Source organism: Phaenicophaeus curvirostris, chromosome 16 (assembly GCF_032191515.1).
Source record: "Phaenicophaeus curvirostris isolate KB17595 chromosome 16, BPBGC_Pcur_1.0, whole genome shotgun sequence".
NCBI classification, from domain to species: Eukaryota; Metazoa; Chordata; class Aves; order Cuculiformes; family Cuculidae; genus Phaenicophaeus; species Phaenicophaeus curvirostris.
In genome coordinates, this window is record NC_091407.1 from 13187447 (window position 1) to 13213089 (window position 25643).

The window sequence follows — 25643 nt, forward strand, 5'->3', positions numbered from 1 at the left end:
CTCAATTTGAATAGCTCCTTCAACAATACTTGAAAACACTTCATACTATAACGCAGTGAAATAGATGCCACTTGACAGAGTCAACTGTGGAGCAAGTCTGTAACATCATACTGCTCCTCTTGTACCACTTAGTGGCAGAATCCTCTGAACCTGATTATTAGAAATGCTTAATGAAAACGAAATTAGCACTCCCTGCATTCCCTGCTGTCCTCCCTGCTGTGAAAATCTACTGGTACACCAACTTGTAATTACTTAATTGACTTATTTAAAAATGTCTTCTTTGAATTTCCATTTATCTTATTCTGTTCTACAGCCAGTCTGGCTTTTCGCCACCCTTGCATCCATATAAATGATGCCAAAATAAAGACCACTGCTTAGTTAAATTTTCTATCAAGCAGTTGAAATATTACTTATGGTTTTACATAACCCTAAGATCTTAAAAACACATGCATAATTGATATTAACATACCAAAACATAATAGATGGCACATACACCCAGCAAGCTATTCACAGATAAATACAGTGAAGTATGATATCCTCCTTCTCCTATTCTTTGAGATCAGGTAAACAAGAAATGCAAACCTTTCACTGAGCTTCTTTGCTGAAAGTATCAAGAATCCTCAACAAAACATGTCTGAAGACATAAAAAACAGCAAAAAACACACTTTAATATGTAACATATAACACAAATATATTGATATAACTCAATAATTAATCTGTGCTAAAAAAGCAAATAGTATTCGTAACTCATGCCATCTTATGGGTTTGGTTTGTTTGTTTGTTTTTTTAAATATCTGGACAGTAGATGGTAAATCTACAGTATGATGGTAGTTGTGCAGAAGATGCTATAGCAGATTCCTTGCTTTTTGTTTCAGCTTAAGCCATGTGCCTAGGAGACACTGAGTAAATTAGGAATCAGTGATAGAAAGTGGTACAGAGTTCTTGAGATATTACTGCTCAAAGCATCCTGGTGCCAATTGCTGTAGTGATGAGGGCCTGCTGCTTGCCACCAGGCAGAAAGGTTTCATTAACCAACCCCTAGGATTTATTCTTTACTATGTTTTTGACATTTACACAATGTTTTTCATTTTTCATTACCCCAAGGGAAAACAAGGGAGAAAAGAAAAAAGGACCTCTTTTTTGCCAGACCATCATTTAAAAAGACTTAGCTGGCTTTAGGAAAGTTTGGTTTTTTTTTTTGCAGTCATTTTTTATTTAGTACAGTATTATAATAAGCAAAGAACTAAATGCATTTTTAGGCTTTGTAGTTTATATAGGGAATCACTAGAAAAACAACATTCCCCTTAATGTTTTATTAAAGGATGCAGAAAAAATATAAAGACCCTTAACCCTTCTTACCTCAGTCTCGGTGTTTATTTCCAGCATCTAGGGGGCTAAAATCTTTGATGGTGTAAATATATATTACTGTGTATGTACATTAACATCAGTTGACAGTGTGATATGAAAACTGTACATAATGTGTGTCAACATATGCTTGTGTAGATAATTTTCACTTGTTCCCTAAAAGGAATCAGTATTTTCCTGTTAAGTTAAAAAAATCTAAAACTTCTCAAACTTCCTCGCCCCCACAACCTGATGCTTTCTAAACTGAATTACCCAGTAAAATTACAGTTATACCATATCAACTTCATGCCTTATAAGGGGAAAAAATGAAGATGAAAATATTGTTTTCTTTTTTCCATGCACTTAAGTATTTTTGCATGCTTTATATGGAACTACACTCTTCAATTCAGCAAACAAACAAGGTGAAAACTCACATACTGGAAAACTTTTATTTAGAGTATAGACCTCATTCAGTCTTTGTTTGCTTCAATGCACAGGAATAAAATTGACCATTAAAAATACTTGCATACTGACCATAAATAAATTTATTCTCCTCAAACAGCTCCTATAACCATCACACTCTGCACAGGTAATTTTACAGAGAACATGGAAGCCCAGCAGTTCTGAGCTTTTGTTTTCTCTTTTCTTTTCTATAATGTGAAAATATTTCAGAGCTGAGAATAGTTTACTTGGTGACATCCAGCCCTCTGCTACCTATCATCACAGTGTAAATAGCTTGACAAAAGGAGAAACCCGTCTGTAATGCAGTTATACAAAACCAGAAAATGAGCCACAAGAATGTTTCACATAAAAGCAAAATATAAGCAAAATCTAATTGTTCAAAGTTCCCTGGACATGTCCCTCAAATTTCTTCCTCTGCGTTTGCAACAGATGAAGAGTACATCACAATCTTTAGGGTTAGCACACATGAATAATCTCCACCAATCAAAGAGGGAGTTGATAAATACCTTTCCACGCTAAGCAGCTGCATATTCCCATATAGGGAAAATAACATAATGAGGCATCCATGATGCCCTTGTGATTTAAGTGTGGCTGCACATGAGCACCTTAAAAAGAGAAGTATATTATCAGAATGTACATCTGGTTGTCCAGCTGCCAAGGCCAAAGGAACATCCTTCATCACACTGAACTCCTATTTCTGCAACTAAGATCAAAATCAAAACCAAGATTCTGTGATGTCCAACACTGTAACTGATTTCTTAATTGTTTGTATTAAATTAGGGCAAATTGAGAGGAAAAGCTTTTCCTAACATCCCCAAAAGGTTCTGGTGTCTGTATCAAGTTTCAACTGCCTTCAATTAGCAACAGCTTCCCTTACACACAGAATTGGCATGGGGCTGGCTTATTTGGGATTAAAAACATCATGAAAAAGCATTAAGTAGACTAGATAGCTTTCCATGGGACTTCATAGACTGTTAGAGAAAAATCCAAGATCAGAACACTGAAAGAGTCATTCTTTTTCTTTTTTTTTTTTTTTTTTTTTCTGCTTCCACTTGAAGATAAATCAGCATTATATGTCTGGAATAAACAAAGTAGCCAGGACCTGCAATGTCAGGCAGAAGACAGGTTTTAATCGACTGGCTAGAAAAGGCAAGTTAATAGTTGTGGGTCTGGTTTATCCTCAGTTTTGCAGTAAAAGTTTTATGCCTGAGTTTTGCAGTAAAAGAAACTACTGGTGATTTCACCCTCCCCTAGATAAATGCCAACCATCGTACCAGCCTGTTGCTTAAGGACATGTTTGCAAATGTTGTGCTAAAATGTATTTTAACGGTAAAGTTGTTACGAAAGCTCAAGTTATTTGGCAACCACACACGTGTCAATATGTAAAGATAAACAAATAGACTAGTATTAAAGGCAATAAAACTGTGGAGACAAATATGCTAACACATAGCAATCGTATTATAAAGCAACTCTCAGCAAAATAAAATGCCTTAGAAATGGTAGGGAGGGAGGGGTCGTGGTATACCTTTTCGATTAGTAATGTTATCACTCGTATTTTGAACAAAATAGTAGTATTTATTTTCTGAAGAATTTCAATTTAACTATTACAAGAAAACCAAAAAAACAACTAAAACCAACAAAACTACATTTAATAGCAGAACAATCCACCTATTTCCTACCAAATCCTTCAAACTACTTTTGTATTATATCATTCACAAGTCCACTTAGTGATTTGGCTACCACATCTTCTCTTTGCTAATTCTTACAAGAAATAAATTATAAAAAAAAGAAAATCCTTATCAAGACACACTCTTTCTAATAAAATAATTTAATACAAATAATGCCTTAATTTATATCAAGAGTTCGGAGAGAAAAGGAGAAGGAAGCACTGAGGTTTCAGTCACATTCAAGTTACTTGGACACTAGAACTGCTCTAATTTTAGGTTGAAGCATAGAAAAATAGTATTTAGGAATGTTTCCTGGTGCCAGCCTGAAAAGTAAACTGCATTTTCTAATGCCTTAAATGAACTACAGCTCTTCAGTGCTTGGTTCTTGTGACGTGCAGAAAGAGCAGCTGTGATATCTGATGATATCACAGGAATCTACAGTTCTAACTATTTTAATGTAGTACAGTGATCTGGCAATGAATGTTTAAATTATTACTATATGCAACAAACAACGGTAAAGAAAAGTAGAAAGTGAAAGAGTGGCTTGAGAGAAGCCATTTTCAAAAAGTTCAGAATTTTGTCATGTAAAATGCTTACAAAAACAGATTTAGTTGAGAGCATTCACAAAACTAAAAATAAAGCATAGAATCAGTAGAAAAAAATATTTGAGTTGTATCAGAACTAAAACAAGACAAATAAGATAAATATATAGACAAGCTCTAACAAGAGTACAATAACAGAGAAACTTAACCATTGTTAGGATGAACAAGCTTTAAAATAATACACAAGTTATTATGAAATTAAGGGGTTTTGTAGAGGAATAAAAAAAACCCACCAACTAATCCATTTATGAAAGGGAAGGGTTTTACTGAGTAAACACCTTTTTTTTTAGCCTACACTGCCATCTCCTGGTTCGCTAGGCTATATCATCATGGTATTTCAAAAAGCAACTGGTTAAATCAAACATTTAAATGTAAAAAAGAACAAGCTGTAACAGGATGCACATTTGTATTAACAAAAGATACCAGGAGATTTGTAGCGTTTACATGGAAAAATGTTGAATACATAAATGAAAAAATTATTCTGAAGTAAAGACAGAACACAATGAGAGCAGGACATTCAAATCAGCTAATCAAAATCATTTCTAAAAATTCCATGTGAGCTATGACCATGTTTGCGTTATTGGGTTTTGTGTTTATTTGTTGTTGGTTTTTTAAACAGTTTAAACTATTGATTTAGTAGCAATAAGGTACACTAGCAGTAGCAAAAGAATAAAAATAGGTATTGTGTTATATATGCAAGGTAATCATCAATGAGATATCTGCAACTACATGGAAACAGAAAAGCAGTAAAACAAGTTTGCACATTTAAATGTCTCCCTGGAATGAGTCACAGGCAAATTTTATTTCTAAAACACGTTATCAATGCTTACATGAAATAGCTTATTCTTTTATAATAAAGTACACAGGAAATCAGCATGTCAAAATTAAAAACTGAAATGTCAGGCAAGAACATATTAAATATCAAGACTACAGTTTGTTTGGTAGTAAACAAGATGGTTGAACATGGCTCCATACAAAACTCAGTCACTCTAAATTAGTGCTTAGATACAGAATCACACAGAATCACAGAATAACCAGGTTGGAAGAGACCCACCGGATCATCGAGTCCAACCGTTCCCATCAAACACTAAACCATATCCCTCAGCACCTCATCCACCCGTGCCTTAAACACCTCCAGGGAAGGTGACTCAACCACCTCCCTGGGCAGCCTGTTCCAGTGCCCAATGACCCTTTCTGTAAAGAATTTTTTCCTCACGTCTAGCCTAAACCTCCCCTGGCGGAGCTTGAGGCCATTCCCTCTTGTCCTGTCCCCTGTCACTTGGAAGAAGAGGCCAGCACCCTCCTAACATGCTGTTTAAAACTTTTGAAGTAATTTTAGTACCTTTAAAAGAAAGCAGCACATACCATTACATGTAGTGTTTCGAGATTGCTTACTCAATCATGATCCTCCAGTATCCTTACGTTGGAGGAATGACTAAATGAAGAAGCAAAATGGCAATAGGCAAGATACCAGAAGTTTTGAGTTGTTTAGTGGTGTTGTTTGGTGGTGTGTGTGAAAAAAAAAAAGAAAAGAAAGGAACTTGCAGACATTTCTCCAGGCACTTTGAAGGTACTTCCAGGTACTCATTAAAAAAACCCTCTAGAATACTAGACAGACTTCCAAGGAGAAACACTGCTCCAAAATCTGGTAATCTTCCATATGAACAGAACTGACGATAAATGATTTTATGAGCGAGCTCTTTGATTTTGTACCTATGTCCCAGATAAGGCCTTCAATTAAGCATGCCAGCCTCTGGCTCTGGTCTGAGAGACAGTGCTCAATGGCATGGATAAAATAAATGAAAAATGAAGTTCCTTCTGAATTCAGTGAACTGTAAGTTAGAACCTAAATACGTGAAAAATAAGATAAATAAGTTTTTAGCCTCTGTTTCCTGAGTTCCATTCCATGTTGATATTTGTGCTACAGGACCAAATGGAAAGCCCAAATAATTCCATATAGAATTCTGCACAGTACCCAGGATGTTACTAAGATATTATGTGGCCATCAACCACACATTCCTAGCACCTACAATGGCAGACTATAATTAATTTTCACTAAGAGCATTCTGCGAGACAGTGTTTCTGCATGACAGTACTGAATCTTAAATTACCAGCACAGTTAAACACGAACTGCTGAGCTTTTTAAAAATTAAGCCCTGAGCACACACAGTGCACTTCACAGATGCCATTTGATTCATCGAAGTTTCTTTCCTCAAACATTTTCACTTGGAAGAATCCCTTGAGTTTATCACTTATATTAGTCCTCTGGATAACAATTACTTTTGGGTAGGAAGCTTTTTTTTGCAATCAGACTAATTAAGCAGAAGAAAAAGAATCCTGAGACACAAGATTTGCAATCTCATTCTCTTGTGTTATTAATATGTCTCTACTAATGCTGAAGTTAATTATTTATCATAGCAAGAGAAGGAACGCTATATGGAGCATCTGAGCCTATTTAAATCTCTTCAGAAAGTTAAATCGTTCTATAATCAGTTGACCCAAAACTTGAATTACATAATCTCTAGTTTTCTTAAAGGCAAGTAACTACTTACATTTTAAAGAAAAAAAGGAAGGCCTGTTTCTTCACATAACTGAAAACAATGAAATACAGCTTCACGTAGTTTAAATTTGTTCCTTAATCAGAGAGACACTTTTAAGGAGAATTTGACTTTGATCCAAATAAAGCTATACTGGATAGATGGAGCATTACTTTCATGCAAGCAATTGAATTTTAATATTCTCTTAGATTTGCTGCAACACTGATTCTAAATATCTTAAACTTAGCTCTTGTACTTTTTTATTAGACTGTGAAATAAAGATTGAAAATGTCTTACATTTTAATAAACAGTTCTTTAAAGCATTTTAAAGACTATAACCAATAGAGAAGGGCAAAATTCTTCCATTTTACTGCTTCTCAAAACTATTCAAATACTGCCATGAGAAATTTCTTCCCGATGCTGGTTAGAAAGAAATTGATTTAGCATTCTGCATCTTCAAGAGCTGCAAAAATGAATCAAACCAGAAAACAAAACCAACCCAAAGCCAGGAAATGTGTCCTTGACTTGTCTTTACCTACCACACCTGTCATCTCAAAGTTAAGCACTGCTTGGTTCAATGTGTTATAATGAACCAAAGAGACACTGGAATCTGTTTAGCAGAAAAATAATACATGCCTATGAGGAAAATAGGACCAAGTAAATGCAAGCCATCAAAATGATAAAATTAAATAAATCTTTGGTTATGGAGGCAAATTCAGAAGGTGGTAATAACTGTATTGCAACTGTGATGATCTAAGGCACAAACAATGATTTCCAGGAAAATATACTATAGAATGAGTTGATGTAATGTGCCACCAGTTTGTGCAATAAGATTTTACCTCTTCTTGCAAAGTGGGTCATATCGCTCACTTGTCTCTTCAGGAAAAGACCACTGTGAAACAAACTTGTATGAAATGAACATATTAAACAAATTTGCTGAAACAGATGTTCCCTACTGGATTTCAGACAATTCACACATACAGATAAACGTGTAACAAAGCAAGCATGGCATAGTGAGGCATCCCTGTACAGTGGTTCTTTCAATACTGCCCCAAGTGTTCTATTTGAGTTCTCAAGTCACTGAGATAAATGGCAGAACCTCTGGGTTTTTCTGACCTTGATCAACAAGAAGATATTCTCAGCTTAACAGTACAAAACCACTATGATTACATACATCAAATCAAGAAAGCACACGGTTTATGTATAAATCTATCGCTCATCAAACTGAAAGACAATAAAACATACCTGTTCAAGAAAAAAAGGAGAAAAAATAAATAAAAATTAATTAACCATTTAAAAGAATAAATACATTAATCAAATTTACTCCTTACATATAAATAATTAAAAAAAAATCGAAGACAACAGAAACATGCATACATACTAAAATTTCCAGATATGGGTACCTTTTAATAATAGCCTTCATTAGAATAAAAGACGTTCTGCATAACTGTTGCAGAATTCAGTTCTGAAATGAGTGAATCAAGATGTTATGATCAAACTGTCCAGAAGCAGGTGTCCAAGCAGCAGTAAAATGCAATCTATTGCTACCGATAAAATATTTTCCTGGCAAGAGATCCAATACAACATAAAAAGACAAACTGGAATCAATGAGAAATGAATTGGATTACTGGATAGAAGCATATTCTTGTGTGTATTCAAGCTACTGTGGAAGTAATAGAGCCAGCAGGTGTAAAAAAGGCCTTCCAAATGTCTGCTTACCCTTTCGTGATCCAATCACAGCTATCCCGTTAATCAGGTTGGATTACATCCCAGATATTAATTTGGCAAACAAAACAATGGTCTAATTCAGTCTGTCCCCTTCAAATATGCCGAACACAATCTGCCACTGATAATCTTGCCATGCGTGTCCTGGAAAGCCATCTGATCAATTTGTGCCTAAATGACAGCAGAAGTTTAAAATCAAATACAAACGACACCGGGCTTTCCCCGTTCATTAACAGACTTTAAACTCATCCTCTGCCTCCCAAGGAAGTGCTGAAACATTGGCAGTGAAGGGAGATAGTTCAAAGAGCATGGACTCCTTTCAACTGTAAATAAATAAACACTATACGTATGACCAAACGATTGCTGACTTAGAAGTAGGTGAAAGCAGAGCTTTCTCACTGGCCACAGGAATCCTGTCTGCTGCTGTAATTTATTTTTGTAAATGGTTTCAGCAACCTGAGCTTTCCTAATAGTTTTTTTCCCTAAAATCGCATTGGTAACACACTGATATTTTTATTATGCTAAACAGTGATTACAGACCATCAAGGCCTTTGCTCATGCTGAATCCCCTCATGTTTATTTTAACATGAGCTCTGCTAGAAGAACTTCAAAAAAACTTTAGAAGAACTCACATTCCAAAAATTTTTTACTGGAGAATTTTCACCTCACCAATTAGGCTCTTTAAGGAAACTTCATAGAAATGGAACATTTCAAACACCTGTGGAGTTAATAGTAGCTTTTTTTTCTTACTGCAAGGAAAACTGAAATGGAGGAACAGAATATGAATATAGCTAAGCACAGATGGCCATGTTTTCAGCCAGAAAATAAAGGGTTTAATGCTTTTAGACATATATTTCTTTCTAAAGTTCATATAATTTAATTAAAATTAAATTGAGGTTTCTGTGTGGAAAATAAACATTTCTGAGTCCAAAGTGCTGCAGACAATACTGGCCAGATTTGCAGCCTAGACACACAGAGTCAAGGAAAAAGTACTTTCTTTATTTCATGGCTCCTCAATCATGTACTTTCTCTTTTAGGAAGGTTTGTAATTTTCTAGAATTTTCAACTAGCCACAGAAATTGTATATTTTTTATAACTGACAACTTGAATATTTATTTTACCTTTTGGAGAGCTGAAAAAATCAAGTTAGCAAGTGTTACATTAATGCTGTTCTGGTAAGTTTAATCAGCTAATGTGCAAACTGTGTATCACTTAGTACACAAAAAGCTGTCCTGTAACTTTAAAGAAAGAAAGTCAGAATTCATTGCGTAGAACCTGGGAACAGAAAATTAATGGACAATTTCTCAACACCGCAGTTTTGTGAAACAACACCTGGAAGATTACTCGTCTAATAAAAAGTATATCAACTAGCCTGATGCATAACAGAAGTAACAAAAGTATATTTTCTAAATATTACCATCTGGGAGCTTTATGCAAGAATAAATACTCTTATCAGCTCAATAAATTCCCTGATTCTCTCCAAGTGCAAAACACTAAGTGGCTTCCCACAGTGGCCTCATTATATTAAGTTCTCTTAGGAGTTATTACGTTGTATATTTCTGCTCCACATCCCAGGAAACACTGACCTACACCATTTATCATCAACTTGGCTAGATTTTACCTAGCTTAATTAATAGATTGTACTTTTTTTCCAAATGTAGAAAGCACATTTTGAGCAAGAATAGGTGAAGGCAATAATGACAGCTTGTAACAAAGGTTTAAGTTGAATGCCCAGCACTCTTACCTCAGGCTAATTATTTAAGTAAGTAAAATTAAAGGTAAGAGGGGTTCTATGTACTTTTTCCACTTTTCCTTTGTCTTCTTTCAAAACTGACCCTAGCTTTATTTTTTTTTAAGTTTATGCAGTTGAAATGTTAAAAAAATATATCAAAGAATATGAACATCCCATGAGACAGAGAGATTATATTTTCATATGTCCAAAATGTTATGTTTCAGATGACTAAAGCAGGTAGTGACTAGAAATGTGGCTTAGCTTAAATGGATGAAGTGAAAAGGTTTCTTAACCATTAAAGTCTATCATTTTAATTTCCCCATTCTTGAAATTGCAAACTTTATTCCATAATGAAAATTTGACATGAGAGTTAATAAGAAGTCAAATGGGCTAATGGTTGCAGGATAAGCTCTGCCCAACTTATATGCCAGGAAGCATTTGTCTACAAAAATAGCGCTGGCTTCTAGCAAGGAGAGGAATACAAGTTCATGTTATAGCAACTTTATCACATTGCAACGCCAAACCTCTAACTCCTCTTGTGATAGAATGACAGTATGAGATAGTGTACAGCTCCAAAGGCACAATCATACAAGCACATGTACAAGATGGGAAGAAACTCAAGAAACAGCCTAAGTTGTGTTAAGCCTCCGCTAGCTGCTGCTAAAACATTGGCTTTTAAAGCCATTGTTTAGCACATAATTTCGAGTTAGTTTGTATAAAACATATGTATTTCTTGTTTTAAATAAAAGCCTCTGATGTCCAGCTATGGCTTTGGTTATCATGCCTCTGAATTCTTACCAAGTGGTAAAAACATTAAAAAAAAAAGCTTGAAGAGCAAACTGATGGACCCCGCTTCTCCTGTCGGGATATGTAATACAACTTCATCTGTAAAAATAAACAGGCTACCAGCAGTCTCCAGACTACAACCTGCAGGCTGAGATACAGTTAATATCAATATGCATGTGATTTAGCCTTGCAGAACTTGGCCTTGGTATCTGGCACGTTGCAAAGAAGTAAGTGAAAATCATGTAGGTAACATAACTGCTGAGGTCAGCTACACTTCAGCGATGCAGCAAAGTGCAGCTTATGGATGGGTTATACCACCAGAAAACAGCACTTCTAGAAGGAAATGTTTCCCTACATTGTAGAAGAGGTGGTGCTGCCTCATTGCTGCACTGCTCCCATTCACAGCAGGCCAATATTAATAGAGCTGTGGGTCTTCCTTTTTTGTATAACTTCAAAAGCTTATTCTCCTGCATGTTTTATACGTGGCCAGATGTAGGCAAAAGTTCAACAAGGCTTTAGTCTCCCATGAATTATTTTTCAGTTAATTCTGACAGAGAATTAGCATTAAATCAGACTTAAGTTCTCCCTTTCCACTTGACTTTTTTTTTTTTGCCTTGAATCTGAATATTTGAATTTTACATTTTGCTGAATATTAAATCCAAAAAGATTTTCTTCTTTTCCTTTTCTTTCCCCAGGTGAAATATAGTTCATTGTATGCAATATAGGTACAGTTCATATGAATATATACCAAAGTAACTTGTGCATACATTTACTTATGCAAAATTAAAAACTATTATTAATTTCTATAAAAGTACTAGATATTTCAGAATGTTATTTCTATCTCAGTGAGCTTTTTAGGAGTCCTTGGCAGGAAGCTGTCATCTACCTAATGCATTTTTTTTCAAAGCAGAGGAAGTTCCAGAAGAATTGTGATTGCTTTCTGGTTTTAAATTGACATAACACAAACATCAGTCCTGAATGTAATTGTAGATAAAGGGAGGTTTTAATGCCAAAGCATTGAGTAAATAGGCCAGAAAAAACATCATTTGAAAGGCATAACTACAGGTCACAGGAAAGGATAAAAATTAGCACTATTTCTCAAAAAAGAGATTTTTGTTTTGGTTTGGTTTTTTTTAACTTTGTAAAACGTTATATTGTATACAGACCTTAATATAGCTCATGGGTTCTTTTAAGAAAGTTCTAAATTGGATTTTGACTGGAATTGGATTCAAAAAAAAAAAAAAAAGAAAAAAAAGGACTTCTCATAGGACTTCTTAAACTCAAGTCTACCTCAGTGAAAAGCTGACATTTCAAAGGTATCAGGTACTCGAACTGCTCACTGGCAAATCACTCATTCCAGAAGGTTCTTCTGCAATGAAATTTAAATTATCAGTAGTTAGCTACCTGCAGAAAACATATTTTTATAATCTGTATTTGCATATGCTGTAACTAAAATTTGTCAGTTTGCTGACTGATGCCCTCAATAAAATTTGTTTGCAACACAGGTTAATCTGCAACAGGGATTATTTTTATATTCTGTACAAGTGAGAACTAGGTATTTCATCAGTATTAAAGGACCTGGGAAAAAGAAATGGTGTGCCTTTTAGATGATTCTTTCTTTACCCTTTGACACCATTCTCCAAGAGGTATAATATGAAAGAGTTGTTCTTAAAATTAAAGAATAAATAGTCTCTTCAGGAACTAATTCGCTACACAGCCACACAACTATTATTTCAAGATTTACCCAAATACCTTCTAAAACATATATTTGAAGAAAATCTTCTAATAAAATAAAGGTAATTTATGTGCAATAATAATTATGTTTACACAGTCATACAGGCACAGAAAATTCAATGGTTAAAGATGGAAAAAATTGGCAAAAAGACACAGGGTTGCAATACCTATTTTTAGTAATCTGCCTTAACAGGTATTCTACTATAATAAATATAGTATCCGTTTCATTTATGTGTATTCAGCATGTATAAAAGTCATGCAGCCGAACACACTGACACTTCAGTGGGAGGTCAAATTATTGTTTTGGCACTTCCGTCATGCCTGTCACTTCAATTTCACTTTATCAAATTACAGATTGCTAGATAAAGTTGGATTAAGGGGAAAGACAGAGAGAGACAGACAGACAGACACACACACACACAGAGGAGCAATTGTCATCACTTCAGTTGTGAAATCCCATAACTGCATGTCAGGGACAGAAAGAACAAGAAAGCAGTAATGGGAGTGACATTATGATCATTCAAATACAGTGAAACTTTCCAACAAGACTTCGCACTATGTCAATCTGCATGCCAGGAAATGGTCTGCTTTTCTGAGTATTTCCTCACATTAGAATTGCCAATATTTATTAGGCTGCCTAATGCTGTCTGTTAAGTTTCAGGGCACGTTTCAGCTACCTATTTTTCCATACATAGTCTTTTCACTTAAAAGAAGAAAAGGACAAATCCTTAGATTAAAAAAAATATCGCTAAAAGTAACATGAAGAATAATAAATGATAGTCAAATAACTTGGACTATAGGTTTTATTCAACTTAGTTTCTTAGTTTTAGGATGTCTGGAGAGCAATGGATCTTGGTTTAAAATCATTGTGGGGGGAGGCAGCCATGGATTTCAAGTAACTATTCTGCTAATAAACAACCAACCAACCAACCAACAAAAACTCCCTTATCTTAGATAATTTTACCCTTTTGTTGAAGTTCTGAAAACTTCCAGCTCTGTACCAAGGAAGACTCAAGAATCTGACTTACGTGAGGTGAGATGTCAGTGGAAACCCCTGGTGTACTGTGATGGGTCAGTATTTTTCTTGGAACAGCTCATTATTCAGGGATGCTCCGCCCCGTTTCTGAATTCTATGATTAGTACTTTATATTCTGCGTGGGCCTGTTGGATGTCAACTCAATAATACTCCCTACTATTTGTACAACTGTTAAAGAGGTAGAAGAAATAGGGATCATTTATGCACCCTACTAGATACCAGAAGGCTCGTTAATGTGCAAAACTTCCTTAAACTCCTCTGAATCAATATCCAAACGTGACTTAAATGTTTCCTTATCAATCCATTGGAGTCAGTGATCTCCCCTCATCAAAAAATTAATATATTTCAATGTGAGCGAAAATGCACCTCAAAACTCTACAGAATGATACAGACTGCATGATGCCTTCACAAAACTGACACTTGCTCATATTCACTGACAGGAAGCTCCTAAACGGCAGAAAAAGAGATTACAGTGAAAGAACCCATATATAAATATATCCACATCTTAGATGCCAGTAGTTGAGCCAGTCCCTCCACGATGCTTCTTTTCAGCTCTTCAATATTTGATACCCATATTAATTCTATTCATTCCCCCCCACGGTAACCTTAAGATGAATGTTAAAGAAATGGGATAAATTTCCTTCCTACTAGTAAGGCATTTTTTTCCCTTAAAATTTCTTGGAAAAAAAATTACATGTGATCATTATTATATTAAAAATGAAAAGGAAAAAAAACCACAAAGAAAACCTGCAAGAAGCCGCAGAATAAGCAAAGCTAAGCAAAAATACATTTGTAATACTGCTTCTTTTTCTCATTTTGTCTCAGACTCACTTTGTAACCTTGCCTATGTCTCCCCTTCACACTTCTAGATCTCCATATGTAACTTGAGCAATATAAACGTAAGTAACTTTCCTCATAGGTGTTTTTAATTTGTTTGCAAAGTACTTTGGTATCCGCTGACAGAAGGTACTAAAAAAATAAATTATAAAATATTTTCCACAGCAGGCAGAGAAAAGGGAAGGCACTGCTGCCTATACTATATCCCACAGAAGGTAATGGGGAGTTATGAAACATTATGTCACTACAGGGAAATTTTCTCACTTACTGACCTACCCTGTTATTGGCCTAATGCATACCCATAAAGTCTATTGCTCTCATAAAGCCTCTGCACCCTGTCCTCAAAAGTGGCCAATTTTAAAGTCAAGATGCAGCTCAAAAATGTTCTCTACATGAGCTACTTTCCTTCTTGGGAACAGAAAATGAAGCAAGATATCCTGAGTGACCTTGAGCCACCGAGCTAATAACACTTAGCTGCTAGTTAATGGTCAGTGTTATGTTGCCTGCAAGGAATACTGAAGAGAATGTCATTGCATGGCACAGCAAAAGCAAGGCTATTGCTAAAAAGAGTAAGCTGAAATGAAACAAAAATGAAGAAGACAAAGAATAAAACATTCCTAGCATAGTAAAAAACAGCACAGAAAGGTCACTGTAAGTTAACTTTCCATTCAGTGTTCAGTGTCTCAGTTTTCCATTTCAGATGGAAATATAATAAAGAGCAGGCAGGGAAGTAAGAAGAAGATAACTTCATATCACAGTTGGTTTCACAGCACTGCCATGAATTAATTTGATGATACAACAACAATTGCAGAGTAAAACAAAGTATTCCCCTTGTGCTCTGTTCGGACCTCAACAACAGAGCAGGATAGGGAGAAATCATATTTACAGTTTCTGTGGTTTGTATTTTTGAAGATTCCCATTCTATGCAAGTCCCATATAAACATATGGGAAGAAAGAAAAGAGAACAGTTAAGACCAAATAAAGATGCAAGCTGAGATTAAATAAAAGATAAGGAAGATTTATTAGGGGCAGGTTTGTCAGACAATAGAAGGTGATGAAGCTGATGTAAACACAAAAAAAGCTTCATAGTAGCAGTCGTCTTAAAGGGGACATCAAGAGTTCGGTTATATTAAATGGAAGAGAAGATTGTACAGGAATCTGCATTCTTCCTCTTGGTAAACTGGATAATATTACTAATACCCTTTTGTTTACCCCAAAACACACAGTTACAGTAGAAAACACGGGTGGTAGAAAAAACTCAACTATTATCACCCTTGCAAGAGAAAAAAACCCTCATGCTTACAATTATGACTCAGATTGTAAAATATCATGCAACTGGCTTCAGAAATCAATGGCTTTTTACAAAAATCACACCTTATATGCTTTTAACAGGTTTGTTTTTGTGAAAATTTAAGGATCATATCTCTACACATTTCTTTGAAAAGCAAAGGCGAGACATGTCCATGCTCACATGATTCATTAAACATAAAATATTGTGATGTTAAGCATGAAAGTATGAGATCAAAACAAAAAATGGGTTGGGTATGACAAACAAAAACAAATACCTATTAAGAGTTAAAGGACTTGCACATACTGTTAGGGGTTCACTGCTGCCAATGGTAAATGCAATTCAGTAATGCATAATAATAGAGGCCAGTTGCAGCAGACTGTTTATTACTTGTCACTTGTATTCTCAAATCTGAAGGCTTTTTCTCGTTGCAGAAAGTACAAGTAGAATCTTACATAAAAAGGTCAGTTGAAGCAACAACAGAAGGAGGTACAAATTGCTGTGATAAAGTGGTTAGGATAATTAAATGCTACTTTTTCATTTGTAAAACAATAGATATCAAAATAACAATTATAGGTATTACATAAGAGCTTGCTTTCAGGCGATGCTTCAACCATGGTTTCATACATTTCTTCTTCAGAAGTTAGGGGTTATGAAACTTCAGTAGTTAGGGATTATGAAACTACAGGAGAAAAGATTTCAAGAAAAGGCACCCTGCAGTTTTATATTTTGTTTTCTTGGAAGATTTTCCATTAATTACTAATTGCATATTTAATTAGTAGTATATTTCATTATGTAAATGTATATTATTAGATACTAACAACGCATGTCCTAATTGCAGTAGTTTGTCTTGATTTCAACGTAGATGAAAAAAAAAAATTATTTACAATGGTTCACGTTGTATGAATTGCAGTAAATTCCTAATTTAGGCTTTTAATAAACATCAAATAATACATTATTATTAACCGAGATTGGTGTATCTTTATGTGATGACTACTGCATAGGTTACTGGTAATCTATATTCCTCAACTTAATCTTGGCTGCAGCTTCAGATTTGGGACCAAAACTAGAGAACAGATGAAATATGCTGTATAACAAGAACAGGTACTCAGTACATTTCTGTTCTTTCCAAATGCTTCAAAAAATTAACTAAATGAAGAAGATAAATGTAAGGGTTTGCTTTACCTTAATTGCAGTGTCTGCATTTGAAAGCTAGAGCACTGAACAGATTGTCATTGCTGTTAAATTAAAATTGTACTTTTAGCAAATCCAAAACCAAGCCATAACCCAAACCCTAGCAAATCTTATGTCTGTTGTTATTATTTCAGCAATTAGTGAAGCAAGATCACAGAAGGTTCTGTAAACCTGAAGGCACGTGTCAGTATGCATCAGCACTTACAGCCAAAAGGGTGAGAAATTCCTAGCTCTCAGCACTGCAGTGCTGATAACCTCTAGATCTCCAGATCTCCAACCTTAATCATTAAGCGAGAGACATTAAAGGAGAGACAAAGAGAGAGACTTTCCAGGTTTCACAGTAAGTCTGGAGACCCTGTGACTGTCACATCACCATCAATTCACTGCTTCTAAGAGCAAGAAAGGAAAGGGCAGCGAGCACAACAGGCCAGTGAAGTAATAAAGCATGGGAAAACAAGGGAAACTCAAGCTTTCATTTCACTTGCTTAATATCTGAGGGCCTGAGTTGTCTCAGAGTGAGTCAGACCACATATCCTGCACTGGCTGAGGTGCATCTTTCTGGTGTCAGACAGTTGGGTTAGTCTTGATAGCCTAAGCCACTGAAAAAAGATAGCCCTTCCCTAGGAAACCACTCAGCCTTAGCACAAGCACCGAGGCCAAGACAAATTACCAGGTATACAACCCCTGGAATTTATACTGAAGTAGAAATTATCCTATCTTAAAAAAATGGGGATTAAAAAAAAAACCAAACCAGTTTACTGGCAGCAGGCTTGTGCATCTTCTAGATAAAAGGAAAGCTGCAATAAAAGGAAAAATAAATACACCACATACATTAATAAGACTGCAGTCCAAAGCTTATCAGGGTCTTGAAAACTTTTCCCATTATTCAAGCAATAAGAAGCACCTTTCGGTTGTGCAGTTTTAGTAGCTGCTACCCACACCAAACGTCAGACCTTGGTGTTTAGAAATAAGGTCCCAAATTGCTTTTTAGCATACTATTACACAGTATCTACTTTAATTTAAACATCTAGACAGTTTCATAAAAGCTGATGCTCTGAACCTGAAGAATAAATGGCCTGGGTTTCACAGAAATGAGTACCACCTGATGTTAGAGATTTTAAATTAAATCATGTGCTCAGCACTCTCAAACACTCAGTTATTACTTGACACAGAGTTGGCACTACACAGATTTAGTAACCCAGAACTGGATTCAAGCTCCAAATTTTAAAATTCAAGTAGAAATGTGTTTAGAAAACTCATCTCAGTCTCCTTATTGAGAAAATACTTTAAACCTGGATTGATATTTATTTCTAGCAATGTAAAATGTTTAAATTCAACATGTGAAGTCTTTGTTTCTTGGTTAGTTTTGACCATGAACACATTAACTAAGGTAATTTTGATTCAGCTCACCACGTGTCTGCAAAATTCTTGAGAAAAATGCGGAAGGAACTGCATAAGAAATGAGGAAGTATGATCTGTCACTAGTTCAAATGTGAAGGCATAAAGTCAGCAACAGAAAAATGCAGCAAAGAATACTTTGGTTTGTTAAAATGCTATCAAGAACAACAACAAAAAACCCTAAACCTCCCAGAGAATAGAAAAAGCATTAGGAGTGTAACTAACAAGGATAATACCTTAAATTTAATGCACAGGAACATAAACGGTTACGTTTCAGAAAGAACTCAACAACAATTTTTTAAAAAGGAAAATGGAAATTAAGACCAGGACATGCAATTGCCATTAAAACTCTTCATAGTTTTCAGAAACGAAGATTAGAACTCCCTTCTGAAGAAGCTGTTACTCTAATTTCTAACAAAAGTATATTCAATAGAGTAAGACTATTTTATCCCTATTGAAGTTGAAATAATTCAGAAAAGTTATTATTAGAAAACTTTATGTAACTTACATACATTAAAAAACCCATAAAATAACTTCACTTGATTTAACTAAAAAAAACCCAAACCAACCAAACAAAACATCCCACTTACTACAGTTGCGTGATAAATTACATTGAATCAATTCACTTACTTTTCTATCCTCAGTTTCTACACAGGAACTGCACTCTGGTTTAGTATCCTGGAAAGAAAAATAGAGATGACTATGTCACATATTAAACAAGGTTTAAACAAGGTATGTTAGATTTTATTTCAAACATAAACTTAAAAATAGGATGGAAACATTAAAAGAAATCCAAACTTTTTTGAATAAATATTAAATTAAATATTAAATATTATCCCTTTGTACAACAAGTTACTATCAGAAACTGAGTAAGCCAAACACAGTTCAGGTCACTACACTGCAGACAAGTGACCTATATGATTTTTGGTTTCAACTTTATTTTTCCAGTGAGGTTTTTCTTGGAAACTACTTTTGCATACATATTGCAACTTCAGAGACTTCTGTGGGGGAAAAAATGACATACAGATGAGGGTCAATTTTTTGTTAAAAGTAACCTCTCACTGAAGCTAGAACTACTCTTGTCAGATTTTAGACTATTGGCTAGAGTTACTAGCTACGTAAATCCCAAATTACAAATTTAAGGCTGACACCTAATAACATCTCCTGCTAGAAATGACAAAAATATCAAATAATGAAGGAATGTTCCTCCTACACCACGCTCATCCATCTTAAATGAAGAACTGGTATTAATTAAACACCAAAGACTTCTTAGCTAAGCTATATACCCATAGAAGATTAAAAAAAGGAAATCATTCAATCAAGTTGAATTGAGGCTTCCTGAAAAAAATACTTTCATTTACAGCAAGGTATAGTAAAGATGTTTTCATTAGGCTTACCAAGCTGTCACTTCTTAAGCAGCATATTTCCAACAACAAAAATCTCTGTTATTCTAGCTTCATGTATGATTCAATGCCTCAAACACTCTTCATATTCAAAATATTTTTCATGGGGTATGTACTGTACTTGGTAGAATATAGCACTCAAAAGTTTTCTTTTAAGTGTGATTTACTGGCAGCCAGGCAGCCTCTCACCAAGTCTCTCCTATATGGAGATAATATCTGCCTACAGGCTGAGCTTGAGCTTGCTTGTATATTCACATTAAGGGTTTTTGGGTGAGGGAGGGAGGGGAAAAAGCTCAGCTTGTAAAAAGCTTTCTGCCTCAGAGGAAGGAATTCAAACTCCATTAATGCCAGTCCTCTTTACCTGCTAGCTATGCCCTAAGTCACCTTTTGGAAATAATGGAATGTTCTTTAACTTATTTATTGGTTAATCAAAAATGAATCACATCTTTTCACATTACCAAGGACAAGGGTGGCTCTATCTCACATCCTGACCTAAATTAACTGAATGCAGAATAAAGCAGCTCCTATCAAATTCTAGTCATAGTCATTACAAACTCTCAGTATGATGAATATACCTTGTTCAAGACATAACAGCACTCTGATCTCTTCCACTGTCTAGAAGATTTTCATTTCCTATTTTGCTACTGTCAAGTCTCATTAAAAGCAATTTTTAGGAAACTGAAGTTCATAAGCATTGATTATTAAATGTGAATTAAAAATACAGTTTTACCTGGATAAAATAATAAAAAAAGTTCTTCCTCCCAGCAAAGATTATCTCACATTTCTGGCTACAACCAGTAAGGTAAGAGGTACAAAGAAAGCATGCAGCCCAGCTGAAAACAATGGAGGCCAACCCAGCTGAGACTCTCAATGCTGCAATTACAAATTAAAGAGATGATCTACCTGGAAGTTAACTGATATCAGCTGTAAGGAAAAGATAATTTCTATTCTACGCCTTATGCCTGAACACGAGAAAATAATTTCATTTCATTGTATTTCATTTTCTATCTAAAGATATGAAAGTGAAGCTTAGAAATTAACTATTGCACTATTAGCAATGAAAACTACAGAAGTATGATTTAATAATACTGGATATTGAAGCCAGCAAAAAAGAGTTGCATTGGCTTATCTTTGAAACTATGTAAAGTATTTAGATAAAATATTCTTCAAGAGTAGAGGTCTGAATTCAGACTCTGCACAAAGACAAGGAAAAAAAAATCCAAGGTCCACTGCTATTTTATTGTTCCTGGTATTCCAAATATTAATTTTAAAATATTGCCTAAAGAATGTGACAAATTTGCTTTAGAGACATTACCAGAGAACAACCTGGATTATAACAAGCATTTAACACCACAAAAAGCCTGACATCCTGAACACGACTTTTCCTTACCAATGGGTGATATCCTCACAAATGCAGGTACTCGAACATAAAGTATAAATAAGGTTACCCAAAAAGAGACTAAAGTAGAATTCAAGAATTCTCAGTCCAAAGGGAACAAATTAATTCATTGGAAGAAATAGGAACAGTAAAAATTTGTAAATGAAATTGAAATAGATGAAAATAGGTGAAGAAGAAAAATTAGGAAGCAATGAGTTTCTTGTAATATCAATATTTTGCAAATCTATTAGCCAAATATGCAACAGTTTTATATTTAAAAACAACACTAATCACTCATCACTTCTGCAGAACAGTTACAAGAGTTGCTTGTTGCGTATCTGATGTCTCTAGGAAGTCTATGACAAAGTCTTTTTGGAAGAAAAGCTGTCAAGTACTTTTGTTACCAACTGTAACTGAACTCAGATAGAATTTATCCTTGAGTGACAAGAGTATTTCATGTTGGTGATGTGCATGCATATCTTAGCCTTTAATTCCCCAAGGAAAACAAGCATTTTTTTTCCTGAAACAATCAGTGTTACCGGCTTGATCAAATACATGTTTATATATAAATATTTGCATATACACCTACATCCTAGATATGCCTCTTTTATAGAAAAAATGTACACAGCAACTAAGCTTTAAAATTATTACCAAAATGAATCATCTGTCAAGCTCAGAGCAAGAAGGGAAGAAATCAGAATGTTCTTCTCTTGGAGACATCTGTGCTACTTTTGGTTAGTGCAAAACGACAAAGTGCTGTCGTTTCAGTATATCCACTGCAAATTTCCCAACTGTATGAATTATTTGAGATTAAGAAGTACCATTTCAGGCAGGAAATCCTATAGATTTGAACAATACATCAGGCACTTCCTTTTACATCATCACATCACAAAAAAAGAAGTTAAAACCAAGCAAAATCTGTTCATCCTGAAGAATTATTTTAGATAAATTATAGAATGACAGAATACTTCATAGGATGTTTCATGAGAAAGATGGAAAGAATGAACATACCTTGCCACTAAGGTAGAAAAACCCTCTCACTCATTTCAGTTTGAAACCAACTTAATTCCTTGGTTTTTCCTTTAGGTATCACTGTGTAACAGTCAAATAAATTCTATTATTATAAACATATTAAAAGCTCAGTTTTTTATGTGGCAGCATGAAAGAAAATTGTCTTTTTTTGTCTGTTATGTTGGGTAGCAGCAACGAGGAAACAAAGCAAGGTGTTGTGCAGAACCTCAGGAGCAACACAGGACAAGCTCAACTTCCAAGAACTGAAGGAAGTGCCAGAAGGGACACTGCCCTATATATTTAACATTATAACTGTACTAATTGAGCTCCTGAAACAATGCTCACCACTGTGTTTGCACACCCTGAAAGGGTTCCTACTGAAATTAGTCAGCTTAGTGACCAACCAGTATTAAATTTACAGTTGTATTGAGTAGTGTGGCTTACAGTGAGACCAAGAGGTACAATTCTTTCAGTGCTGGTCTGGACACAACCAATGAGTTTGATAACTTGACAGCAAGATCTACCACAAGCACACAGTACAGAATACACCAGATAAGATACACATCCTATTCTTGAGAAAGCTCCCTTTTCTCATCCCAATCGTGCTCTTTTTGTTCATTCCTGTTTCAAGGATGTTAAAGTTTAGTAGGCTATAGGTCCTACAGAAGTGTATCTACCACCTTCATCCCATATCAGCATTATACTGGGGCTACTGAACAGACATAAAACACAAGTTCTAGAAAGCAAAAGTAATCATTGGTGGTATCATGACACTGCAACAACGTTTTAGCTTTAGGAGGTCATAGAAAACCTCCATACACTTTATTTTACATAGTTTTTACAAACCTACATTTAATTTTACTTCTTGAACTGTAAATAAAAACAGTGAAATCAATATTCTCAAGCAGGCATTAGTTATGCCAACATAACTAACACCTGACTGTGGCTGTGGACTTCATCATACATTTTTCAGTTTATTACCTCCCTGCTATCTAACGCCTATTTCCTCTAGTTCCCTGGTACAGCAATGCATAGTAACAGAAACAAAACAAAACAAAAGAACCAAACCAAAACCTCCCAAGAAATAAGCAAATGGCACAGGATAAGAAGCTTTAGAGAAGTCATTTGCATGTGTAATCTTTTTTTTTTTTCTCATGTGAAAGTAAAGAAATATAAAAGGTAAACAGAATTCATATGTACACACGCTTCTCCCATGGCCTGGGTCAGAAGGAGGAAAGATGAGACTCTGGAAGTTATTAAAATATTCTTGAAATTGTTTTTGTCTGTGATATCAAAAACGGTCAGTAGGTGGAAGCAAATAACTTTGTAAAAGCTTGTTCAGCTTCCCAATGAAAGATAACTGTGACACTGACCAGGATGGTCAGGTATTTCACATCCTGACAAGTGCCAACACAAATTATGTCCTTTCTTCAAAACACTGGTTTCCAGTTTCATAAAAACACTGCAGATGTAGAAATAAAAGGGGGAGCTTTTTCAAGTTTACATTTTTTAGAAGTGAAACATTCCTTTTAACGACTAGGGCACATATAAAGGAAACCTAATGTTAAATAAAACAAGAATATATATATATATAAAATTAAAAAGTACACAGTCAAATCCTAGGTTATTGATTTTTCTGGATACTTTTAAGTGCTTAAATATATCAAAGCTCTGAATTACTAAAGAAAATACTTCATCTTTTTCACTATCCATTAGCCATTATTTTTCATTATTGCCGCTAACAAACAGGCTGCCAGCAGAAGAATTCATTTGAATTTCATATTAGTTCTTTTTTATTCATTCCACAGAACAAATTAACCACACAGTAATACTTACTGAAGAAGAAAATAAATGAAAAATGAAACCTTAGAATGTCACATTCAAATCTCTGCTCAGTTTGTGCCCAACAACTGAAGGACTCAAGCAGAAGCCTCATAAAATTAAGTTAAGAAACCAATTCCAGGATTTTAATGGCTTCAACAGTTGCAATGTCAAAGATGTAAGAGAAGTGCTTTATTTATGAAAGCAACAGCTTCATCTTGTTGTGGAGAGGAGGCAGCTGGCCTCTTCTCCCAAGTGACAGGGGACACGACAAGGGAATGGCCTTAAGCTCCGCCAGGGGAGGTTCAGGCTCAACATAAGGAAAAAATTCTTCACTGAAAGGGTCATTAGGCAATGGCACGGTCTGCCCAGGGAGATGGTTGAGTCGCCTTCCCTGGACGTGTTTAAGCTGCAGGTGGATGAGGTACTGAGGGACAAGGTTTAGAGATTGGTGGGAATGGTTGGACTCGATGATCTGGTGGGTCTCTTCCAACCTGGTGATTCTATGATTCTATGATCTCTATTTACTAACATTTCTGGACCAACAGGGGCTGGTGTCTGCTAAGTACAAGCACAGCCAGGAGAAGATTGTGTCATCTGTATCTTTCTGTTGCCTCAGGGCTGCTTGTCTACAGTCAAAAAGGAAATCCATTTGATCAGAGATTTAAAATCAAGTTTCTCAAGACTTCGGGGAGCTTACTCATCTTGTTTCTAGCTAAAAGTAAATATACTTTAAGGAGAAGGTTTACAAGACTCTTGGAAACTGAACCAACAGTTTTATAATAAAAAAAAATAAAAATAAATCACTACTTGCAAAAATAGTGTTCTATTTTTTAAGGTAGATTTGAAGGGACTCTTGTGTGCCCTCCCACATATCCACCCACCACCCAGCTGTGTCAGTGGATAACCAATGCCTCCATTCCTCTGATTTTAGTGTTTTGCTTATTTTCATTTACAATTTTCAAGGCTATCAAGAGCTGAAAACTTTTTTTCCAAAAAAAAGTTTCACTTTTTTCATGTGGATTAACATACACTGAGGAATTAACCTTCTTTTTAAACAAGGAATATTGATTACTTAGTTGCAATACATCTAAAATGTCTAATAATTCGATGCTGCTTTTTCTTTTTTATTAAATCGGAGTGTATGTAATACTGTATAGTACATAAAGATATTTCAGTATATAACTGCAATAGAATAGCTACTGTATTTGTTTTAGAAGTGATTTTACTGTACACACAGACACGCAAATAGCCCCTCCCTGAGTGTACGGTAGATGAATGCATAAAATGAGCTACTGCATTTAGAAAAGAGAGGTGCCAAAATAATCTCAAGGCAAAAGGTCAGTGTTACAAGAAGTTAATTTATGAATGGATTTGGAGCAATCAAAAAAATCAGAAAATCAGTTTCTTCCTCCTTTTCTTAAACTAGCAGAGAAATGAAAGGAACAACTTAGCCATCTAAATGCAATTTTTCTAAGGTTACTATCTTTATTAGTCTCATAATCCGCAATTTCTCACTCCCTAGACAGGCTAAATCATCTGTTCAACAGAGAAAATCCAGCAGGAATAAAGCATCAAGTGTCATACTATGAATCTTAGGAGCTATACAGGAATTAAACTTCAAATGAACCTTGGTATCTCTCATTTTCCAACATGTCTAAACACAAAGTTTTTCTACCTAAATACAT

The 25643-nt window shown here is 35.1% G+C and overlaps 1 protein-coding gene across 4 annotated transcripts in view; it reads right to left on the reverse strand.

The window, feature by feature from the left end:
• The window catches only part of RBFOX1 (RNA binding fox-1 homolog 1), an 862353-nt gene that overhangs the window by 488404 nt on the left and 348306 nt on the right, over window positions 1-25643 (reverse strand). For all 4 annotated transcript variants that reach the window (XM_069870215.1, XM_069870214.1, XM_069870180.1 and 1 more), the window contains one exon: window positions 18973-19020. The gene's annotated coding sequence lies outside the window, so the exon portion shown is untranslated. The remainder of the gene's footprint in view (window positions 1-18972; window positions 19021-25643) is intronic.